This window comes from Primulina huaijiensis, chromosome 17, assembly GCF_012295235.1.
Source record: "Primulina huaijiensis isolate GDHJ02 chromosome 17, ASM1229523v2, whole genome shotgun sequence".
In the NCBI taxonomy this organism is placed as follows: domain Eukaryota; kingdom Viridiplantae; phylum Streptophyta; class Magnoliopsida; order Lamiales; family Gesneriaceae; genus Primulina; species Primulina huaijiensis.
In genome coordinates, this window is record NC_133322.1 from 13,164,758 (window position 1) to 13,173,860 (window position 9,103).

The window sequence follows — 9,103 nt, forward strand, 5'->3', positions numbered from 1 at the left end:
AAAATGGGTACAGGATATTTAATTCAGTTATTTAATTATATTACGTGCAAAAATACAAATTTTGAGATTTATGCGATATTGCTTGTGGTCACTTTACTATCATGCTTAAGTCCGGTCCCCAGTATCGGCCCGGTCACCAGTTACCGGTCAGTTCAGTTGTTTCACCCAGTACTGTGGCAGTAGTCTGATCAGACGTAAATCCGATCCCCAGTATCGGTCCGGTCACCAGTATCGGTCAGCTCAGTTCAGTTCAGTTCAGGGACCACTTGCGTAGACCATAATCTCACAGAAAATTATTATATGCTATTTCAGTACAGGGCTCCAAGGAGCAAACAGTTTCACTATGATTTTCAGTTCAGCTATGCACGTATTATAATTAATCATGACACGACATTTTACGATATGCCTCATGACATGAAATTTTACTCCCATGCAATTTTACTATATTTACTCGTTATTTACGATATATGCATGTTGAGTCTTTAGACTCACTAGACTTGATTGTTGTAGGTACTGATGATGTCGGGATCGAGGGCGGGGACCAGTGAGCTAGCTCGAGTCGGCAGTAGTGGCACCCGAGGACCTCAGTTTCAGCACTTGCCATTTTGATGCTCAAATATTTTATTAGTTATTGAATACTTTAACTTGTTATTTTGGCAAGTAATAATTTCTTCCGCTGCTGTTTTGAACGTTAAATATTTTATCAGTTTTTGGTATGAATGAGGCACTCCATTTATTTTAAAAGAAAAATTTTAAATTTTCCGCAAATTTTCAAGTAAGGATTTTTAGGCCACTACAATAAAGATCCTGGTTGTCCAACAATTTCATATGTTATTGGAGAAAACACAATTAAAAAAGCTTTGTTGGATTTGGGAGCAAATGTGAATTTACTTCCTTATTCAGTTTATGAAAGCTTAATTTAGGATAATTAAAACCTACATCTGTTACTCTTTTATTAACCGATAGGTCAATCAAAATATCTAGAGGTATTGTAGAAGATGTGCTAGTTCAAGTTGATAAATTCATATATCATGTGGATTTTATTGTTTTGGATATACAACCAATAGAAGTGCATAATCAAATTCAAGTATTATTGGGGCGTCCATTTCTAGCAACTTCAAATGCTTTAATTAATTTTCGAAATGGAATAAAGAAGTTATCTTTTGGAAATATGACTCTAGAACTTAATGTGTTCAACTTATGTAAACAACCAAGTAATAATGAAGATGTAGATGATAATGTAATCGAATCAATTGTGGAAGAAATGATACAAGAAGAAAATTTAAATCAACAATCTGAATTTGTTTAATGGAAAGTTTTGAGTTTGAAAATAATTTTAAAGAATTAAAAAATGATAATAATGCAAAACTTGAATTAAAAGCTTTACCGGTAGAATTGAAATATGCATTTCTTGGTGAAAATAAAACATATCATGTTGTAATTTCTTATAATCTTCTACCAAATCAAGAAGAAAATTTAATTGAATTACTTAAAAAAAATATAAAAAAGCAATTTGATGGACTTTGAAAGATATAAATCCTTTAATCTGCACACACAAAATTATCTATCCAATCTCAGATAGTAAATGGGTAAGTCCAACATAAGTAGTACCTAAAAAGTCAGGCATCACTATTATAAAAAATGAAAAAGGAGAATTATTACAAGGTAGGATTCCATCTAATTAGCATATGTGCATTGATTACATAAAATTAAATAATATAACTAGAAAAGATAATTTCTCACTACCATTTTCAGATCGAATTTTAGAAAAATAGCAGGTAACTCTTATTACTATTTCTTGATGGGTATTCGAGGTATTATCAAATACTTATATCAGTATAAGATCAAGAAAAAACTACTTTCACTTGTCTTTTTGGAATTTTTGCATTTAAAAGAATGTCATTTGATTTATGCAATGCTCATGCTACTTTTCAAATATGCATGCTAATAATTTTCAGTGATATGATTGAAGAATTTGTGGAAGTTTTTATGGATGATATAGCTGTCTTTGGAAAAAATTTGAAAATTTTCTTAAAAATTTAGAAAAAGTATTAAAAATATGCGAACAAAAAAAAACTTGTTTTAAATTCGGAAAAATGTCATTATATGGTTAAATTTGGAATTGTTTTAGGACATGTAACATCTGAAAAAAGAATTGAAGTTGATAAAGCTAAAGGATGTGAATGCTAATTTAACATCATCAAAAACGGTCAAATAAGTTCGATCATTCTTAGGTCTAGAAGATTTATAAATATTTTTAGCATAATATCTAAACCAATTTAAAATCTTTTAACCAAAGATGCACAATTTGAATGAACCCAACAATGTGAAAATGCTTTTAAAAAGATAATCAATCTTTTAACTATATCGCCTATTTCACAACCTCCAGATTGGTCTTTGTCATTTGAATTAATGTGTGATGCAAGTGAGAATGATATAGGAGCTATGTTAGGACAAAGAAAAGAAGGAAAACCTTATGCAATCTATTATGCCAGTAGAATCTGTTGGAAACTAAATTTCAGTGGTTTGACAAACTGAACGTTTATTGTAAAACTTGATCTTAAAGAGATCGTTTGTGCTAAATCTTTTTCAAGTCCAGTTGAATACTGAGAATTACATTGCAAACTAAGAGTTTCAGTTTGGCAGTGTTAAGTCCAAGACTGAAGTGGGACTGTGCAATTGTTTGTATCGATTAAACCCTTTTAGTAAATATCATATCCTTGTGATAGAAGGGGTGATGTAGGAGTGACTGAAATCTCCGAACATCCATAAAATCTTTGTGTTCTTATTTCAGTTTATATTCTATCTTTCAGTCAGTTTATTTCCGCATAATTCTTGTTAACTGATTGATATTGACTGACAAGATTCCCGAGTTTCATTTTATCACTAAACTTACTCAATATTACAAAAAGCTGTGAAAATCGTTAAGTGTTTATTCAAACCCCCTTCTAAACACTCTTTCACCCCATAACCGATCCTATCAAGTGGTATCAAAGCAGTTGAATCTTGTCCTGGAATATTTATATACACTAAACTGATTACCATGTATTCATTCAACAAAATTCCTATGTTTTCCAGAGAAGATTTCGATGATTGAAAAATCAGAATGCAGGCTCATTTAGCTGCGAAAGACGATGACATGTGGTACGTTATTACTGACGGACCCATGAAAATATTAAAAGCTAATACAGCTGTTTCCCTAACTGAAGGGGCACCACAACATATTGAAAAGCCAATAGATGAATAGACAGCTGAAGACAAGAGAAAAGTCAAAAGATAAAATTTACATCTTTGTCTCAGAAATTTTCGATTCGAGCATAGTTCCGTGCTTCTCTCGTCAAGAGCTTCGAAGGGAAGTAAGTTTTATTTCTTTCCTGCATTGTTCGAAAATTTGGTGTTAGAGGAATCATAATTTGATTGATATTATGTATTCTTGAGATTATGGCAAGCATAAAATCGAAACCGGATCGAAGAACGGACAACGTATGCAATTATTATAATTTTTCCAGCTTATGTTCGAATGGGGCTGTGCAGATTTTTGAAATTGTGGGCTGCAATTGTTATTGGTTATGAGTTGTGGTTTGTATCTATTGATGTTTGAGTTGCCGGGTATCTCGAAATTGTGCCGTTATGCCGTTGAAACGTAATTAGATAGAGATTGATCATACCATGTCTTGCTTTGAGTTGTATATTGATGTTATGCCTCTCGAAAATGTTATTCCAGATTTGGTATTGAAGGCTTCGAACTCGAGACTTCAACTTCGAAACCGATAGAAGAAAGATCAAAGTTTCCAAACTTTTATACCTTGAATAGTGAGAGGTTGTTGAGCACAATTTAGATCAATTTAACACAACCGAGAACTACGAAAAGAAAGGTATAAATTAATGTTAAACCGGGATAGATAACTCGAGTAAGATATAACTTGAGTTCCCAAAACCACATACGAAATTGTTATTGCTTTGATGTGTTTGAAATTCTTGAGATTAATATGCTTAGTCTATTGAGTTATAGAAAAACATGTATTATGAGATAGACATCTTCGATGAGTCTTTGGTAGAGGTGTCAAGTCACTGGACGTTTGGTTTATATCGATCTGCTTAGGAGAAAGATCGACTCCTATTGTAGACACTTGATATAGTGTGCCGAAGTCCGGGAATAGGGACGTACCACCTCCTCGAATGGGAGAGTAGGTGGGAGACTTGTTACGTTCTTATTCAAACCGAGATCCCTAGATAAGAGTCGAGTCAAAGATTAAGAGTTAAAGAGTTTGATTCAAAGCTTTGTATCTATTTATGTTTTCTTAGATTATGAAACATGTTGTTTGACAAATGTTTTATGCTTTTGTATATGCTTGTATGAAATGCATGTATATATTATTTATACTGGGAAATATATTTCTCACCAGAGTTATCCGGCTGTTGTTGTGTTTGTATTTGTGTATGACAACAGGTGGGACAGGATCAGAGTCGAGAAGAGGATGAAAGATCGAGATTAGAGTGGTGATCCGGGCTTAGACATAGATCTAGTTGTTCACCACTTGCTATGTGGTTGATAAACACTAGTTTGTTATGACTTTATTTTGAACAAGTTTGGCATCTTTGATCATGTTGTAGATATGGAACTCGATCTTGTAAATTGAATAAGATGGAGCATAACTTGTTGTAGTATTTTGGACACTTGTTTCGGAGGTGCTCAGTTTTAAAAAAAATATTTCGACCTAGTTTATTTAATTGATCTATTTAATCCCAATGATGAATTGAAGAAAATGAGTTAGCGTCCGGGTCCCCACACACTTTTTCAGTTAGAAACTCAACTGATGAGGTCATCCTAACTGGCAATCGCTGTGGGAACCCATACAAAGTCAGTTGGACTGAGCAACCTTATGCACCAGTTTGTCTTAAAGCTTCCAACTTCAAAAAAATGGTTATGGCATAAGAGGTTGAACCATCTAAACTTTAAGTCTATTGCCTATCTGAGTAACCATGATTTTGTAACTGTTTTGCCCAAAATAGATTTTTCAAAAGATAAAATTTGTTCAGCATGTCATTTTAGTAAGCAAGTAAAATCTTCATTTAAAAAGAAAAGTTGTAAATCATCTTCCAGATGCTTAGAACTACTACATATGGATCTATTTGGTCCTATACCAGTAATGAGTTTAGGGAGAATGAAATACACATTGGTTGTCATGGATGATTTTTCAAGATTTACTTGGGTTATTTTTCTCAAATCAAAAGACCAAACTGCTGCACAACTGATTAAACTTTTCAAAAGACTTTTAAATGAAAAATCAGTTGGGATTGATCGAATAAGGTCTGATCTAGGGACTGAATTCATCAATCAAAATATTTCACAATTTTTAGAGAATACAAGAATCAAGATGAGCTCTCAGCAGCAAGAACACCTCAGCAAAATGGTTTAGCTGAGAGAAGAAATTGAACCCTTAAGGAAGCTGCTAGAACAATGCTTCTTGATTCTGGTATTTCTTAAAATTTTTGGGCAGAAGCAGTAAACACTGCATGTTACACTCAGAACAGATCAATGATTAATAAGAATCATTTGAAAACACCATATGAGATCTGGCATGGACGCAAAAGTGGGGTTTCATATTTCAAGATATTCGGCTGCAGATGTTTTATTCTTGATAATTTCAAAAATCATTTAATAGATTTTGATGCTAAATCTGCATAGGGAATATTTCTTGGATATTCTCCAGTTAGTAAAACCTACAGAATTTTTAACAAAAGTACTTTGAATGTTGAAGAATCTATTCATGTTGTATTTGATGAATCTGTTCTAACTGATAAGCCAACTGATCCAGTTGAGCTAGTTGATCGTCTTACAGATATTAGTTTGGAGGATGATAATGAAGAAGAGAATCACAATTATTCAAATATCCTTCAAACACCAGAACCAGAAGTGCTGGATCAATCAGTTGAACAAGAAATTGTTACTGATAATCAGTTGGTGGAGCAAAATGAAAATATTCAGTTACCAACTCATACAGCACCAACTGAAACTGAAGAAAACATTCAGTTGCCAACTGAAGCAGTTGATAAAATGGACACAACAGTTGATGAGTACAGATGGAAGAAATCACATCTACAAGAATTAGTGATAGGTAATCCATCTGATCCGGTAAGAACTCGGAATCAAATGCTTAATATATTTATTCATTCAGCTTTCGTCTCACAACTAGAACCGAAGAAAACTGATGAAGCTCTTGCTGATCCTAACTGGATAAATTCTATGCAAGAAGAGCTAAATCATTTTACCCATAACAATGTCTGTAACTCAGTTCCAAGACCAATGTCTAAAACTATTATAGGTACAAAATGGGTATTCAAAAACAAACTGAACGAAAATGGTTCAGTTGTGCGCAACAAAGCAAGACTTGTAGCACAATGATATAGGATAGAAGAAAGAATTCACTATGATGAAACATATGCACCGATTGCAAGACTGGAAGCAATCAGAATGTTCCTTGCCTATGCATCATTCAAGAAATTTAAAGTCTACCAGATGGACGTGACGAGTGCATTTATGAATGGTCAGTTGTAGGAAGAAGTTTATGTTGATCAACCACTAGGTTTTATCAATAATTCTTTTCCTGATCTTGTGTATCATTTGAACAAAGCCTTATATGGTCTTAAACAAGCTCCAAAAGCTTGGTATGAAACTCTTCCAAAATTCCTAACTGATCATGATTTTACTGTTGGATCAGTTGATAAGACTCTGTTCAAATTTTCTAAGAATAATCATATTTTACTTGTACAAATATATGCTGATGATATTATTTTTTGGTCAACTAACCCCATATTATGTAAGAAATTTGCCAAGCTAATACAGGAAAAATTTGAAATGAGTATGATAGGTGAACTGACTTCTTTCCTCGGTCTACAAGTAAAACAATTGGAAACTGGTACTTTTATCAGTTTAAACCAAGTATACGAAGGAACTGCTAAAGAAATTTGGCATGGAAACATGTTCAACTACAAATACCCCAATGAGTTCATCGATTAAACTAGACAAAGATGAATGGAGAATATCAGTTGAGACGACACTTTACAGAGATTTAATCGGTTCATTATTGTGCCTAACTGCTAGTCATCCTGATATATTATTTGTTGTTTGTATGTGTGCTATATTTCAGGCAGATCCTAAGCAATCGCATTTTACTGCTGCCAAACGCATTTTAAAATATCTTAAAGACACACAAAATATGGGATTATGGTATGCTAAAGATTCCTCTTTCAATTTAGTTGGATATTCAGATGCAGATTAAAATAAAATACCACGTTTTTAAATTACCAAAATCGTCACCGATCTTTTCCTCGATCCCGTCTCGAATAATCGCCTGAAACATGAAACTCGAAAAACATTTTAACGTGCATTACATATACATAATTAGTTTAAAATAATTCATTTAAATAAATCATACATGGCTAAAATTCATTTTAAATTTAAATAAATGAATTAACAATTAAATCAATGGATGAGTTTTACGTGTACTGAATTTTGGGCTCTACACACAGTTTGATGCAGCATGGTCGGGTTATAGCTTATGCCTCCAGACAGTTGAAGGTGCATGAGAAGAACTACCCGACGCATGATCTCGAGTTAGCGGTCGTTGTCTTTGCGTTGAAGATATGGAGACACTACTTGTATGACAAGAAATGCCAGATATTTACCGATCATAAGACTCTCAAGGATTTTTTCACGCAGAAAGAATTGAATATGAGGCAAAGACTGTGGTTGGAGTTGGTAAAAGACTACGACTGTGAAATTAGCTACCATCCAGGGAAAGCTAATGTTGTAGCAGTCGCTTTGAGAAATAAAGTTGCAGTCGTAGCACAGTTGTCAGTGCAGAGATCTTTTCAGTCAGAGATTAAGAGATTTGGGTTAGAGGTTTATCCTAAGGGCAAAGCTCCTAAGCTGTCTAATCTGACAGTCCAGTCTTCTTTGCTAGACCGAATCCGTAGAGGTCAGCCTTCAGATGAGCAGTTGCAGAAATGAAGACTGAAGGACGAGGCAAAGGGCAACGTACTCTATACAGTGTCCGGTGGTATTGTGAAATACAGAGGGAGAATGTGGATGCCTAGTGTTGCTTCGATCAGAGAGGATATTCTGACAGAGGTACATGCATCTCTATATTCCGTCCATCCAGGAGGTACTAAGATGTACAAGGATTTGCAGATTTTGTATTGATGGCCAGGTATGAAGAGAGACATCCACTGATTTGTGTCTGAATGTCTCACTTGTCAGCAGGTGAAGGCAGAGCATCAGAGGCTAGCAGGGATGCTTAAGCCACTCCCTATCCACGAGTGGAAGTGGGAGAATATCACCATAGACTTCGTTGTTGGTTTGCCGAGGTCAGTCAGAGGATCCAATGTTATTTGGGTTATACTGGATTGACTTATTAAGTCGGCGCACTTCTTGCCAGTGAAGACGACTTTCTCCATGACGTAGTATGCGGAGCTCTATCAATGAGATAGTTCGATTGCACGGGATCTCGGTTTCGATTGTATCCGACAGGGACCTGAGGTTTACATCCTCCTTTTGGAAGAGTTTACATGCAGCTATGGAGACGAAATTGCTATTCAGTACAGCTTTCCACCCTCAGATAGATGGCCAGTCTGAGCGAGTGATTCAGATTTTAAAGGATTTGTTGCGAGCCTGTATGATCGATTTCCATGGGACTTGGTAATCTAAGCTACCTCTAGTGGAGTTTACCTACAACAATAGTTTTCAATCATATGTAGGTATGACTCCCTACGGGCATTGTATGGGTGGAAGTGCAGATCGCCGATTCATTGGGATGAAGTCGATGAGAGATCAGAACTTGGTCCAGAGATTGTTCAGCAGACTGCAATGTGGTGGTCAAGATCCGTGACAGGATGAAGACCGGCCAGAGTCGTCAAAAGAGTTATGCTGACAAGAAAAGGAGAGCTCTAGAGTTTGCCGTAGGTGATCACATTTTTGTGAAGATAGCACCCATGAAGGGTGTTATGAGATTTGGGAAGAGAGGCAAGCTTAGTCCGAGATTCATTGGACCGTTCGAGATTCTTGACAGGGTTGAGACATTAGCTTACCGTGTAACACTAC